Below are 15,877 nucleotides of genomic sequence, written 5' to 3' on the forward strand. Positions count from 1 at the left end.
GCTCAGAGAGCTGGACTGCGATCTTGTCCCTGGAACTCTTAACCCCCTGAGACCAGGGAAAGGCTGCACTGGCCTTAAGAGGGTTTTTGAGTCCCAAATACTCGGTCCAAGACCGTGTCTTTGCCCTCTCGAGGGGGAATCTCTGGGTCAGCAAACCCATTGAGAGTCCTCATAAGGGTCAGAACCTGCCAAAAAGCATGTTCTGGCTACTGCAGCTCTCCTCCGGAAGGACTAGCAGCGAAGTCTCCTGTCCCCAAAGGCTCTTCTTGGGGATACTCGTGGACGTTCTCCGAGTGACTGGCTGGCACCATTCTAGGTCTTGACGAGGACTTCGGTACGGTCTTGGAGTCCTTCGACTCCCTCCTGGGAGGGATGCAGGACTCCAACAACAAAGGAGGTAGGGTCTTCTCTGCCCCTACCCGAGAAGACTTTCCAGCACAAGGTGGGGTTTCCCTCATTGGTGCGATAGGGGAACGTCCCACCTCACGTGACTCCCCTGAGGATGGGTAATCCTCGTCCGAAGGGGATTGAGAAAAACTCTGAGGGGGAGGGGGCCTGCCTCGAAGGCTTACGAGGAGACAACTTAGTCCTCGGAGAAGTCACTGTGTCTGAAACTCCTCTTTTTCTCTTCAGGGGAGTAGACACAGCCAAGGATTTGTGGCCCAAATCAGAGAGAACAGGCTTGACAGCCTGCGTGACCGCTCTGATAAGTGCCCCAAACCAAAGCTGCTGGCTGATGGCTGCGCTATCAGACACTCCCTCTGGAGGGACAGGGATCGACCGATCCATGGGAGGAGTTTCCATAGGGGGGGTTCGCCCGTAAAGAAAAAGAAGATAAAGAAGAAATGTCCCTGGACCTTTCTGGAACCTTCCCCCCTACCGGCGAGCGCGCTGTTCTGAGCTTGTGGGGGGGGGGGATGGGGGAATGCGGCGATGGCGACCTTGCCGCGCGTTGTCCTGCAGTCTTGCGCGTGTGAGGATATTGGCGATCGCGCGGGAGACTGCTGATGCGCGCGCGTTAGGGTGATTGTGAGGGCACGCGGACACGCGGGCAAGCGATGGCGCGTAGGAGTGCGCAGGAAGCTGTTAGCGAGCTCGCGCGTGCGAGGGTGAATGTTCGCACGCGCGTGGGCGCGCAGGATCAGGATGAGCCCGTGTGGGAGAGAGATCGTGCATCCCAGAAGATATCGTCGGGCGCGTGCGCGCAGGGGAGATATCCCTCTCGTGCAGGCACGCTGCTGGAACCTGCGCTCGTTGGAGCGTCTCCGGTGGGCGCACATCAGGCTGGTGATGCGTTGCTGCTGTGGGAGATAGGCGTGGGCGCGCATCCTCGTGGGCGCATGTAGGTGACTGCGCGAGCATTCGCTGGCGAGGGATGGCGCGCAGGTAAAAACCGACGGTGCGTTGGCGAGCGCTGGCGAGTAGGGGAAGTCCCAGCCTTCCCTTCCGCACCCAGATCCAAAGATCGTTGGCGCGGAGAGCGCTAGCACGCAGAAGGGCACTGGCGCGTTGGTAAATGCTGGCGCGCAGTGGTGCGCTGATGCGCTTTATCAGGAATCTCAGCAGCAGGTGAGCGGTGGCGCGCTAACTCAGGAACGGCAGCAGCAGGTGAGCGCTGATGCGCTATCTCTGAAACCTCAGTGAGGTCAGGAGAACGTTGGCGCGCATGCTTGGCATGGCGCGTAAGGGACGTATGCGCTAATTTGCGCGTACGCCCTTGTTGCCCCGAAGGGACCGGTGCCGTTTATTGAAAACAGGTTTGGTTGGCGCATAAAGCGCATCAGCAGCCAGGAACGGCGACGGCAGGTCCGACGGGTGGAAGGTCGGCGTGCCTTTGCAAGGACGACCTTCCACAGAAAGGGATCGCGAACGATCCGCAGAGAGGTCCAGGGTAGTAGCAGGAACAGTTGGAGATCGATGATGAGGCTCCTCTGCGGCGGACTGCAACGGTGATGGTGAACCGAAGGGAAGGCCTCTCCGACGAAGAGGAAGGCGAGCCTTACGACGAATACGTCCTCTGGGGGCCGTTGGGTAAGCAAGCTGACCTTCAGCAGTCCTCCGAAGAGGAGTCTCTGTGAGTGAACTCCCCCGAGGGGGAGAATCACCGGCAGGAGAGACTGTTGGACTTAGTTTCTCCCTCGTAGGTTGTGCAGGACCGGGAGAAACTAAGCCTTCAGCTACTGCGGGTTGAGAGGTTGCAGAGGTATTAGGAGATACCGCATTGGATACCTCTGACACCACAACGTCGACAATAGACAAGAGGATCAACCTCTGCCAAAGTTGGTGATTGCTTGACAGCGGCACCCAACCGGATGATGTCAATCAATGCTTCCTTGGAGGGCAAACCCCCGAGCCCCAAGGAAGACCAAAGCTGAAATAAATCAGTTACATTAACATTTAAATCCTCCCCCAGCAGAAGAGGTGGAGCTGCCTCACTAGGGGAGGCAACGCCATCTCTCGAACCCCGAGGTCGGGAAACAGAACTACAGTCTACGCTACCACTCGACCGTCTCTCGAAAGAAACTGATCGAGTAGGAGCTTCGGAGGAGGTTTGGGCAGCGGAAGAAGAGTCCCTGGGATTTTCTCCTTTCAAAGAAATCTTCGAAGGAGAAATATCCCGCCTGGACTTCTTCCGTCGCCGAGAAAACCTCTCCCACTGGGAGGTAGACCTCTCCCTGCACTCACCACACTTATTACTACTATCACACCGTTGGCCCCTACAGTAAGGACAAAGGGTGTGAGGGACCGTCTCGACCGCCGACATAAATGTAGCACAAGGGCGGTCGGGTAATCCAGGACATTTGCGCATTTTCGCAGAGGCCAACTTCGCACACAAACCTGTAGGAGAGAAAGCAAAAAGACATTAATGGGTGTCAGAGAGGCGAGGGTGAGAGCGGACACGTCCGACTACCACCCGAGCCGAGAGCAATGTAAGCTCAAGCACAGGTGTGTGTGAGGGGGGGGGGGCGGTTAGCAAGCTACCCTCCCTACCCCCGCTAACTAGCGGTGGGGTAGTAAACCCTCGTTAAAATTCTAATGGCTCGTCATTTCAGCTACGCCGAAAGTACATGGATATTGAGACATCCGTTATGAAGCCAAATGAGAGTACAAAAACTTTCCAGACATTGAACACTGAAGCACAGCAGAGAGAGAAGTACCTGCCAAGTCGTGCTTTCCTAGGAACATACACAAAGAGCTAACAGATCAGGATATCACTAAGATTAGGACCACCATGAGTATCCCTCGAAGTCTAGTGGGAATCATCAATGTAGACGGAGACGTTCCACCTTTATCCAGATGGCCAGGGTGCTCAGACAATTTCCTACTGTCAGTATGTTAGTAGCATTTGACATATTAGGCTAATACACAGACAGCTCAAACTTAAACACTTAGAGGGTTAGCTCCATCACTCCCTTCACGAGGCAGCGAGTGAATTTCATGCAAGCATATTTCCTACCAATACCAAGCCTATAGTGATGGGTCGGTGTGGGACTGCTCACCAGCAATCTGTGTAACAACCATAGCTGCCAAAGCAGAATCTTCCCCACCTTGATGAGCCCCAAGGGTACTCATTGTCGGATAAACTCCATTAATTCCTCCTGGCAGACAGGAATGGCTCTATAAAAGCGAGGACCTCCCTCTTATGTTATAGCAGTAATGGTAAACGTGGGTGTAATGACTCCCTTTCATCTGATCAATGACGCTGGTGCACAGTCCCTAGAGGATCCGTTCAACTAGAACCAATCAAAGGCAGTAGCTGTCATACTGGACTCCCAATCTGCTCTACTGAATTCAATGATACTGGATAATAGGAATTCAGATACTCCCTCCTGGAGAGGGAAAGTAGTTTCCTCAGGGCCAGGGTGTTGCTCCCATGCCACACCAGGAACAATTAGGGTCACTGCATAAGCTCACCTTCACCTGGCCTATGGTACTGTTGCCTGGGCCATTCATCTGAAACCTGACCAAAAGATGTAGCTGTTGTACTGAGCTCACCAACTCCTTGACCAAACCCAGAAGTAACTGCCTGCTGAAAAGATGCAACTCCAAAACATATTGCAAAATGCCTTTTATAAGCCTTTTGCTATTAATTCCTCTTTTTTCTGAGAAGTGTTTGAACAAGAGCATAGGAGTAAGAAGGTGTTGGTAGAGAAGAAAAAAATTGAGTAACCTTACTTCCTTTCCTGTTACCATGTGTAATTGATTGGTTCCTAAATAAAAAAACAGTATGCTACAACCCTGAGTTTGCTAATACGATAACCGAAAAAGTTCTCAGTTGATCAGCATTCCCAGGTACTCTATCCTTTGGTTGTGTCCAAGATCAATTCCAAGTGAACAGTCTGGAAAAGTACTCGCTCAGCTTTGAGAGATAAGGATTTGTCCTTCATCTCCACAACAACTAATTGAAAAGTTGACAGAGAGAACTCTAGAATGACCATTCTTGGACACTGACTATACGGTGAAAAAGGAAATAAAATTTCTATCATCTAGATAACACAAGCATGTGGAACTTCTGCCATAACAGGAGCACTCTTTAATGAGCTGGTGAGCAATTGAGATGGCAAGCGATCGATCGTAAGCAGGAGAGATGGTGCACAATCGATTCCAATTAGGTTAGACGGTGAGTGGCTGATGGTGAGCAATTACTGTTGCGGTGTACGATCGTGAACAGATGACATGGTGTTCTCTTAAAAGCACGCGAACACCTAGCAGCATGCCTAGTAACTCTAATAAGTACACAAACAGGTGAGATGGTGCACCTGTAGGAGAACCAGATAGCTAACAAATGCATGACCGTAAGCATGTTTGGTAATTATTTCCTAGATGAGAGCAATAGTGAACAGTTGATGTGAAAGCAAAGTAACGCATAACCTCGCAGTCTCTTAGTCCTCAGTAAAGGATTGGGTAACAGTCTCTCACCCTGAAACAGTAAGAGGGACTTATATGAAGCTCCTATTAATCTGTCTAAAAGCACTGATGTAATCAATCAATAAGGGGAAAAGAAGGGTGGCAGGCCTCTTTTCTTCCAACTGGCAGTACTGTATATATGAAATCAGCTGACTACATAACTAGACCAAGCCTAGAGGTACGAACAGACAATTGTGCAGTACTGTAGTAGTTTTCCTCCATTTTGTGAGCATCATGATCTAGGCTGAATATTCGTGTTGCGTCCAGGCACACTTCTTTATCAGCTATCTCTATCCATCTGGGAAGGACAAAGAAGTGCGCGCATTGCTAGTACACTGGAGCGCCAAGGCAAGTACTTCAAATGGGTGTGTACCTGTCACCATCACCAGCTTTATAATCGTCAAACTCATCTGTCATTATCGCTAGCTTTGCAATCATTGACCGTGCACCATAAATTGTGATCACATGTTTGGGATGTAAATAAATATCTCCACATGGGGAGAGGGTGCTAGAAGAGCTGTCCATGTATCTATGGGATTGCATGAAACTATCACTGTGTGCACTTGTGTTATTCCCTCTAGTATGGGACCGCGCCATTATTGTGTGTCACAGGCTCGTTTATTTTTAAACGTACTATTGTGAAAACAAGCTGTGTACAGATAAAATCTGACAAGGAAAGATTTTCTAATCTACTTGGGGAAGGCTGTATTCGCAAAGTGGCGCATTCATTAGTGAATGAAGTTTCATTGTTCAAACCCCCTGCAATCTCGGAGACATATTGCTCATAGGAGCATGCATTAATACATTGGACTAAAGTCTCAGACAGAGCAGAACTTGTTCCTCTTGATACTGTTTTCCATACAAACTTGCAAAAGGTTAGACAAACATGAAAGTTTGACTCATGGACAGAATATTAACCAGCTGCTTCAGATTCGATGACTTGTCATAAGACGCGTAATTTCTATTCCCCTTCAAGGATCAAGTCAAAAATTGTCAATGGGAACAACATCTGAAACTTGTTTTGCTGAGGGCAGCAGATGATTCTCCTAGCCTAGAGATTTGTCCAAAAGTTAAAGAAAATTTTAAAAAGTTTGAAAAAAACCTGCAGGAATCAAAGTGACAGTTCAGTGTACTGTCATGGGGGCAGGGCTGCCCTGCCACCCCTTTGTTATAAGTTTTAACTGCCCAATTCCAGCTGTTCTTTGATCAATCTCTTAATTAAAAGGACAAAAGTTTTGTATTTGCGTAGAAACAAGTGTTACACCATTTACTAATGAAAAATAACCATAAATTCAGCAAAACCAGCTGGATAAATACATAGCTCAAGTGCATCATGGAAGCATGGGCTTTGGGAGGGGAAACCGGAATGAGAGACATTAACCACACCCACCTAACCTCGCCTAAACTCTTAGTCAATTTTTTTTAGCGAGGCAGATTTGCACCGACTCGCAGCGGTGCCCTTTTAGCTCGGAAATGTTTCCTGATCGCTGATTGGTTAAAGATTTGCACCGACTCGCAGTGGTGCCCTTTTAGCTCGGAAAAGTTTCCTGGTCGCTGATTGGTTAGAATTATCTTGTCCAACCAATCAGCGATCTGGAAACTTTTCCGAGCTAAAAGGGCACCGCTGCGAGTTATTGCAAATCTGCCTCACTAAAAAAAAAAAAATTGACTATAGGTGGTCACCCTCATCGATCAGTCTTTTCACTCCCTGTAACTTCCATATTTCATCACCAATTAAGCTATATCACTTAGTAAACATTATATAAGCTTATTATATATAATACATACATTAAATGACATTATAAATAGATTGTATTGCCACTAAAACACTTACTACAAATGTGGAAGCACTTTCTAAAACACATTAGCCAACATAGGTACTAAAAAATGGCTGTCATAATTTTTGAGAGCTATAGCAGAAAACTTTAGAAAGTTTCCTTTGGTTCAAAAGTCAGTAAATATCTCGGAGACCGATTAAAAGTTCCTATTTTCTCGCTTCTTTATATTTAGAGCAAAATATGTCCAAACAGTCAACAAGCTACCACTTTATATAAGTATTTGACCAGAAAATGTTATTTTTATAATAAAATAAATTTTTGAATATACTTACCCGGTGATTATATAAGCTGCAACTCTGTTGCTCGACAGAAAACTCTACGTTAAAAATCCGCCAGCGATCGCTATACAGGTAGGGGGTGTACATCAACAGCGCCATCTGTCGGGCAGGTACTCAGTACTCAATGTAAACACAGAACTCAATTTTCTCCTCGGTCCACTGGGTCTCTATTGGGGAGGAAGGGAGGGTCCTTTAATATATAATCACCGGGTAAGTATATTCAAAAATTTATTTTATTATAAAAATAAAATTTTTCAATATTAAACTTAGCCGGTGATTATATAAGCTGATTCACACCCAGGGGGGTGGGTAGAGACCAGCAATAATTGTTTACATTATTATGAGCTAAGGATTTTTTATTTCATTTTAGCAGTTATTCAAAATAACAAACATAAAATAATAAGTACCTGGTAAGGAAGTCGACTTGAACAATTACTCTGCCTTTTTAAGTACGTCTTCCTTACGGAGCCTCGCGATCCTCTTAGGATGCTGAGCGACCCCTAGGAGCTGAAGTATCAAGGGTTGCAACCCATACTAAAGGAGCTCATCAAAACCTCTAATCTAGGCGCTTCTCAAGAAATGACTTTGACCACCCGCCAAATCAAGTAGGATGCGAAAGGCTTCTTAGCCTTCCGGACAACCCAAAAACAATAATAAAACATTTCAAGAGAAAGATTAAAAAGGTTATGGAATTAGGGAATTGTAGTGGTTGAGCCCTCACCCACTACTGCACTCGTTGCTACGAATGGTCCCAGAGTGTAGCAGTTCTCGTAAAGAGACTGGACATTCTTAAGATAAAAAGACGCGAACACTGACTTGCTTTTCCAATAGGTTGCGTCGATTATACTTTGCAGAGATCTATTTTGTTTAAAGGCCACGGAAGTTGCGACAGCTCTAACTTCGTGTGTCCTTACCTTCAGCAAAGCTTGGTCTTCCTCATTCAGATGGGAATGAGCTTCTCGTATTAACAGTCTGATAAAATAGGCTAAAGCATTCTTTGACATAGGCAAAGATGGTTTCTTAACTGAACACCATAAAGCTTCAGACGGGCCTCGTAAAGGTTTAGTTCGTTTTAAATAGAACTTAAGAGCTCTTACAGGGCATAAGACTCTTTCTAGTTCATTTCCAACCATACGATAAGTTTGGAATATCGAACGATATTGGCCAAGGCTGAGAAGGCAGCTCGATTTGGCTAGAAAACCAAGTTGTAGAACATGTAGCCGTTTTGGATGAGAATCCGATGTTCTTGCTGAAGGCATGAATCTCACTGACTCTTTTAGCTGTGGCTAAGCATACCAGGAAAAGAGTCTTTAAGGTGAGATCTTTCAGGGAGGCTGATTGTAGCGGTTCAAACCTGTCTGACATAAGGAATCTTAGTACCACGTCTAAATTCCAACCAGGTGTAACCAAACGACGCTCCTTCGTGGTCTCAAAAGACTTAAGGAGGTCCTGTAGATCTTTATTGTTGGAAAGATCTAAGCCTCTGTGACGGAAGACTGATGCCAACATGCTTCTGTAACCCTTGAAAGAGGGAGCTGAAAGAGATCGATCTTTCCTCATATATAAGAGGAAGTCAGCTATTTGAGTTACAGAGGTACTGGTCGAGGATACGGATACTGACTTGCACCAGTTTCGGAAGATTTCCCACTTCGATTGGTAGGCTCTAAGGGTGGATGTTCTCCTTGCTCTAGCAATCGCTCTGGCTGCCTCCTTCGAAAAGCCTCTAGCTCTCGAGAGTCTTTCGATAGTCTGAAGGCAGTCAGACGAAGAGCGTGGAGGCCTTGGTGTACCTTCTTTACGTGTGGCTGACGTAGAAGGTCCACCCTTAGGGGAAGTGTTCTGGGAACGTCTACTAGCCATCGAAGTACCTCTGTGAACCATTCTCTCGCGGGCCAGAGGGAAGCAACTAGCGTCAACCTTGTCCCTTCGTGAGAGGCGAACTTCTGCAGTACCTTGTTGACAATCTTGAACGGAGGGAATGCATATAGATCTAGATGTGACCAATCTAGGAGAAAGGCATCTATATGAACTGCTGCTGGGTCCGGGATTGGTGAGCAAAATATTGGGAGCCTCTTGGTCATCGAGGTTGCGAAGAGATCTATGGTTGGCTGGCCCCAGGTGGCCCAAAGTCTCTTGCATACATCCTTGTGGAGGGTCCATTCTGTTGGAATTATTTGTCCCTTCCGACTGAGACAATCTGCCATGACATTCAAGTTGCCTTGGATGAACCTCGTTACTAGTGATATGTCTAGACCTTTTGACCAGGTGAGGAGGTCCCTTGCGATCTCGTACAACGTCAGAGAGTAGGTCCCTCCTTGCTTGGAGATGTACGCCAAAGCCGTGGTGTTGTCCGAGTTCACCTCCACCACTTTGCCTTGAAGGAGAGACCTGAAGCTTTTCCAGGCCAGACGTACTGCCAGTAGCTCCTTGCAGTTGAAATGCATTGTCCTTTGACTCGAGTTCCATATCCCCGAGCATTCCCGACCGTCTAATGTCGCACCCCAGCCTACGTCCGATGCGTCCGAGAAGAGAACGTGGTTGGGAGTCTGAACAGCCAGGGGAAGACCCTCTCTTAGGTTGATATTGTCCTTTTACCAAGTCAGACAAGACTTTATCTTTTCGGAAACCGGGATCGAGACCGCTTCTAGCGTCTTGTCCTTTTTCCAGTGAAAAGCTAGATGGTATTGAAGAGGACGGAGGTGTAGTCTTCCTAGTGACACAAATTGATCCACGGATGACAGTGTCCCTACCAGACTCATCCACAGCCTGACTGAGCAGCGTTCCTTCTTCAGCATTTTCTGGATGGATAGCAGGGCTGGGGGCTGATCGTCTTGTTGTTCAGCAACGTCCTCATCAGAGGGTTCCTCATCCGAAACTGATGAGGAAACGGCAACGGAGTGGGTAACGTCTGGCTCGCTGAATCCGGTCGCACTGGTGGATGCGTGACGGAGCCGGACGCAATATCATGGAACTGCTGCACAGTCTGTGAACTGTCAACAACCATGAGTGCGCGAGGAAGCACAGCGTCAACCCGAGACTGTCTAGACCGTCTGGGTTGTGCAGTCAACACCCTACCGGGTTGCTGAGGTTGACGCACTGCGTCAAAACAAGTCACCTCTGCTGGTTGTTGAACGTCCTGAACGTCAAAAACCACCTCCGAGCGTCGCTTAATGTCAACGTGCGGCTGGCAACTCACACTGGGTCGCATCGGTGGAGTAACCACCTCAACTGGCAGACGCGAGTAGGTTACCTCAGCATCAACAGGGCGCACAACCGACCGGTTGGAAGGTTGTTGGTCAGAAGGTTCTTCTCCGCATTTAAGTCCTCTATCAAGGACGCAAGCTTGGACTGCATGTCTTGCAGCAAAGCCCATTTAGGGTCTACGGGAGCAGGTGTGGCAACAGACTGAGGCGGAACCGTTTACCATCCCTGAAAGCCTTGTTATGCGTGACATAATAGTACAGCAAAACTTCAAAGGCTCGACAACAGCTGTGAAGTTGACCTGTAAACAACTTGGAGCGTCTCCTGGCTAGGCGCCAGGGAGAGTCTACCAGAATTGAGAAGTCTATCTGGGCAGAGGCATGAACTCCCAAGCCGAGAACTTCTCTCGTGTCATATCAGACTCTCGCTCTATAAACCAGTTTAAAAGAAGGGAAAGCAAAGGCTGTATCCCCCAAACTCCTCCTGGTGAAAAACCAGTCGCCTAGCCAACGTAACGCTCTCTAGGAGAGCGAGAGAGCACTCACTAGCTTAAAAACAACGGCTTCGAAGTAGCTAGGCCTAGTGTAAGCTCTGACGTTTAGGCGAACGAGGAGCAGCAGTTACAAAAAGATCCGGACGAAGATCCTTAAAAAAATCATCATGATTTAATTAAAGTCCATAGGAGGCTAAGCAGCTTTAGGCTCCTCTCCATCTGACAGAGTCCTCAAGGGAATATCAGTAGGAGGGAGAACAGCAACTTCCTCATCTACAGGAACCTTGTCCGATAAAAGCTGAGTCTCTTACTGGTGCATTAGTAGCGGACCAGAACGCAACGTCATGTAACTGCTTGACAGTCTGTGAACTGTCAACAACTGAACTGTCAACCACAACAGGTGCGTGAGGACGCACAGCGTCCACTCGAGACTGCTTTGACTGCCTAGACTGAGCAGTCAAAACAACTCCAGAATGCGGAGGTTGACGCACAGCGTCAAAACAAGTCAACTCCGATTGTTAGTGAACGTCTTGAACGTCAACAGGAGCATCAGCCAGTGGCCTAACGTCCAAATGCGGCTGAAAAACCACACGAGACCGCATCGAGTGTGGTTCTAAACAACCTGACTGACGTGACTAAGCTACGCCAACGTCAACAGTAAGCACAAAGGAACGTTAGGTTGGCTGAAAGCCAGGATATCGATGAGATAAACGGCTAGACTCAACGGACTAATCGGCAGAATAGTCTTCCATAAGGGAGGCAAGCATATACTGCATGTTTTGCCATACAACCCCTTAAGGATCAACGGAAATGGTTGTGGTAATAGACGAGGGTAACGTCTGTGACCGCAACACTTTGCCTACAAAAAAAGACTCGCGGAGTCTGTGTTACGCTTTTGTTAGGCGGCGAGCAGTTATCCGATGACTGCATAGGGTCAGAGCTGTCCTAATGGCTGTAACCAGGACGCTGGACCTGTCCTGAAAGGACTGACTTTCGCTTAAGGGCTCCGAAACCTTGTGACAGGTTTCTTATGCGAAAAGCCTACGGATGGCGAGGAGAAACAACGTCTCTCTCGTCTTATGGTAGGGGAGATCTTGGTAAGATACACCCGATACCATAGAGGGAAAACGTCTGTTCGTTGGTCAAGGCCTCTCGAACCCATAAGTCGTTTGACATTACTGCTCCCCTGGGCTTGGGAGCTTGTAAGAGGTCCCGGACTAGGTGAACGACAGGCACGAACAGACGAACCCTCGGACGCAACACTGTAACACTTTGCGCCTCGGACGCAACACTGTAACACTTTGCGCATATCACTTTATCACTTCGATTTTCTGTTTTGCACTTATTTCTACCTGAAACACGCAATTCTACCCTTCATTAAAAGGTAGTAATTGCGAAATTAGTCGTATAATGCAAGCTCATAATACCAGCAAAAAACAGAAAACATATTTTATTAAAATCAGTGGCTGGGAAAGAGACTAAACACTAGTTCATATAACTACGTTTTCAATCTCTCACCGCACATAGCCTGGGGACGAGAATAAAAACCTAAAAACGTTTTATCCTTCCTCCCCGTACAGCGACTAGGGACGTGAGTAACACGAGAACAACGTTACCCGCTTGAACGGAACGTTTTCTCTCCTCTCTCTCCCTCCGTCTCTATCTCTCTCTCTCTTTCTCTCTTGATTTCGCACCTAGGAGAAGAGCCCAATTATATATCGTCAAAAAAACATGTTATTTGACTAAAGGAAAAAACTGAAAGGTTTTTCAAATAAAAAGTTCCTTTAAATTAGAATTTAAAACATTTAAGCTAAGAAAGGATGAACAAAACGTCAGAATCGATTTACTCTTACTGCAAAGTGAAACCGTGATACACTCTCTCTCTATCGTAACGATAGAGCGCATGTTGAACGTCCTGAACGTCAACAACTGCGTAGCATAAAAAAACTAAACGTTAGTTCATCTTTGAAAACAGTACGGAGACTATCAAAGAAATTCTTTCATAAAAAATTACATTTAAAAAGTTTTAAATCCTTTGCTCTTTAAAAGCTAAAGACGATATAAAGGGCTCAACGTTGATTAACTTCGGTTTCCAAGTTAGGACCGCCTACTTTCAGGAAAGTTCTATATAAACAAAGCATTAAAATTTATTTTTATATGTTTATAAAAAATGGAAAGTTAATCGAAGAGGCCTAATAAAGGCGGAGAGATATAAAATATATAGAGGAAAATCTATAACGTGATATAATTACTAAAAGCCTAAACATACTTCCGTCTAAGGGAAGGGTCGGCCATTTAAAAGTGAAAGAAAGTCCATACTATCTTTGTCACCATAATTAAATCTATCCAAAACGAGTTCAAGTTTTGAGATGAAGATAAAACACCTGCATAGCGAAAGCTCAAAACTAGAATAGTGTACTTCACCAATAGTTGTGAAAACAATTCCAGTTAGCACAGCGAATTAGTAGGTCTTGCCGGTAGCCCGACAGAGAGAAAATTGAGTTCTGTGTTTACATTGAGTACTGAGTACCTGCCCGACAGATGGCGCTGTTGATGTACACCCCCTACCTGTATAGCGATCGCTGGCGGATTTTTAACGTAGAGTTTTCTGTCGAGCAACAGAGTTGCAGCTTATATAATCACCGGCTAAGTTTAATATTGAAAATTTAATTTCTATACAGTTCCCAAGTGTTATGTTGTGAATCTATGTCAAGTTGTGCATTTGGCAAAGTATTGACGAGATAAGCTGTACAACTTTATATAACTTGGGCTTATAGCATCGTGCTTTTCCAACTAAGGTTGTAGCTTACCTAGTAATAATAACAATATACCTCCATAATTTGATTCTACCTACAGCATTGTATGTCACATTGGGTGAAAGGGAGGAGGGGGGTCCTTTGTCTGACTAGGCAAGAATCCTACATCTTATGTTAGGTTAGTACATATTCCGGAGCCTTTGTAGTTTACGGGGACATTCCGAGAAAAATGGACAACAACTAACCCAAACTTCCCCCCTAACCTGACCTACAAGCCGTGTCCAAACCTTCCTAATGACCTAACAGGAGGGGCTAACACCCCCCTGCGACCCCCCAACCACTGTCGCTATCATACAAACCCCACAACCCAACCTAACTTAACCTAGTAGTTCCCAGGTCACAACCCTTAGCCGGGGTCAAGCGCCCGGACCCCCTTCTTGGGCTGAACTTAGAAAATATAAAATAACTTCATAATATAGTATATTGGATCATAGTAAAGCACATCTTCCCCATAAGGAAAATAGATTGGGCTAGTAATAAGAAAGATATCGCCCTGTTCCCATAAACTACATTCACCCCAATTTTGTAAGTAGACCATGATTTTGGCTGTAATTCAAATCCGGATGCACCATCTTAAACTTGATTCAATTTCCATTTTATTTAGGTCTCACTAGAAGGGAGTTCAGACTATCCTAGGCTACGGCATCCTTACTGTTTTGTGTGTACAGTATGCCTATACATAGCAGTTTTATTTTGCAATATTACATAATGAGCGATAAATTTTGATGTACTGTTGAACTTGCGACGAAATCTATGAACTTTCCCCACCCGAGTCATACAATCTGAGCGTTTTCATGTCATGCCTATTCTACCTTTTTTTTTTTCTTTATCAAGTTTTACTTATAGAAAAAGTCAACCTGGGACAAATAGGTGCACACAATCATCCCAGCAACCAGAATTCTTGGAAGCTATGTACTGACGAACTGGAGTAAATGCAAAGATATATTAAAATGGTTATTGCGTAACAATGTACAAATTGACGAACATGAGCAAATACCACATTGACATTTCGCATGTCAACTAATAAATGAAAAATATCACCTCATTATAAGGTGTAGCTAATTTTGATCATTCAACATGGATTATTATACATCCCAAAGAATAATGTATACAGAAGAAAAGGTTTGTTTTACCATTATTCACAGTTTCCCCAGTATATTTTCCCCACCCTAAGGCCCCAATTCCCACTGGATGTCCCCTAATTATCGGCAGATGTATTAAGGAATATATCTAATAATTTATTAGCCCCAAAAATAAAAACGTCCTTTTCAAATAATAATAATGTTTTCCTGTAGGCGTAAAGGATAAACAGATATCCTGCAGTCACAATTTGGCTTTAAAATTCGAAATCAAAACGTAACTTCACACAGAAGGGAAAAACAAAAGCATTAAAACTTATATTCATTATAGAATAGACTTGTAATTGCCCAATATATTAAATTTGGATCTACGAAGTTACGCCATTGATAAAATGTCAGCCTTAGGATGTGGTAGGCCACAAACATAGTAAACTACAAACCATTTATCCCTCTCTTATTCAAAAATTAACTCTGAGGAAACTTTAATATACCTGATCTGATATTAACATAAAAACCACCAACCTTTGGATAAATACGAAACGATTAATACCACAAAATACGTCACTGGGACTGTGTTCTGCCAAAACCAGCCGGCCCGCCAGTGTAATGAAGTAAATACTAAATTCCTGCCCCCTGGCTTGCTCTAAAAATCCCCAAAATTCGTGATAAAAAAATCCCTATTTCCACAAATATATTATCTTCTGTAGGCTTTAATATATAAATTACTCACTATACTTCACGGAAGTGAGAGTAAACTGATATCAATAACATAAAGGCTTACTCATCTTTTTTTCTTCATAGAAATCTGTAGAGAATATCCCCATCAGACAACCAAAATCCCCAAATCTAGAGATAGATCCCCATATCTGGCAACTTGGCGGAACAATACATTTGGCAGGAATATTTTAAAGTCCAAGTATTGTTTTTATTATTAAATCATTATTCAATTTCATTTTTAATATCATATGAAAATAGGAAAAACATATACTTTAAATGAACACTTAAATTTACTGGTTAAACTATAAGAGCGTATAAATATCGACTACTTTTCTGAAATTTCTCAGATTTTGAAGGATTTTTAAGCAATTGAATGCATGGGGCCTCATACACACACACACACACACACATATATATATATATATATATATATATATATATATATATATATATATATATATATATATATATATATATATATATATATATCTTACCAGTCCATTAAAGGTTAAAAAATACTGCAAATATAACATATCAATACATTAAT

General features: G+C 44.8%; 2 long non-coding RNA genes across 3 annotated transcripts in view; one reads left to right on the forward strand and one right to left on the reverse strand.

Annotated features, from left to right (window-relative positions):
* LOC137638228 (uncharacterized) overlaps positions 1 to 15,232 on the reverse strand; it is an 89,954-nt gene extending 74,722 nt beyond the window's left edge. The window contains exon 1 of the long non-coding RNA XR_011043928.1: positions 15,136 to 15,232. This is a non-coding gene — a long non-coding RNA (uncharacterized lncRNA). The remainder of the gene's footprint in view (positions 1 to 15,135) is intronic.
* The window catches only part of LOC137638227 (uncharacterized), a 433,485-nt gene that overhangs the window by 315,880 nt on the left and 101,728 nt on the right, over positions 1 to 15,877 (forward strand). The gene's annotated exons all lie outside the window — the stretch shown is intronic.

The sequence above is a fragment of the Palaemon carinicauda genome, chromosome 3, assembly GCF_036898095.1.
Source record: "Palaemon carinicauda isolate YSFRI2023 chromosome 3, ASM3689809v2, whole genome shotgun sequence".
In the NCBI taxonomy this organism is placed as follows: Eukaryota; Metazoa; Arthropoda; class Malacostraca; order Decapoda; family Palaemonidae; genus Palaemon; species Palaemon carinicauda.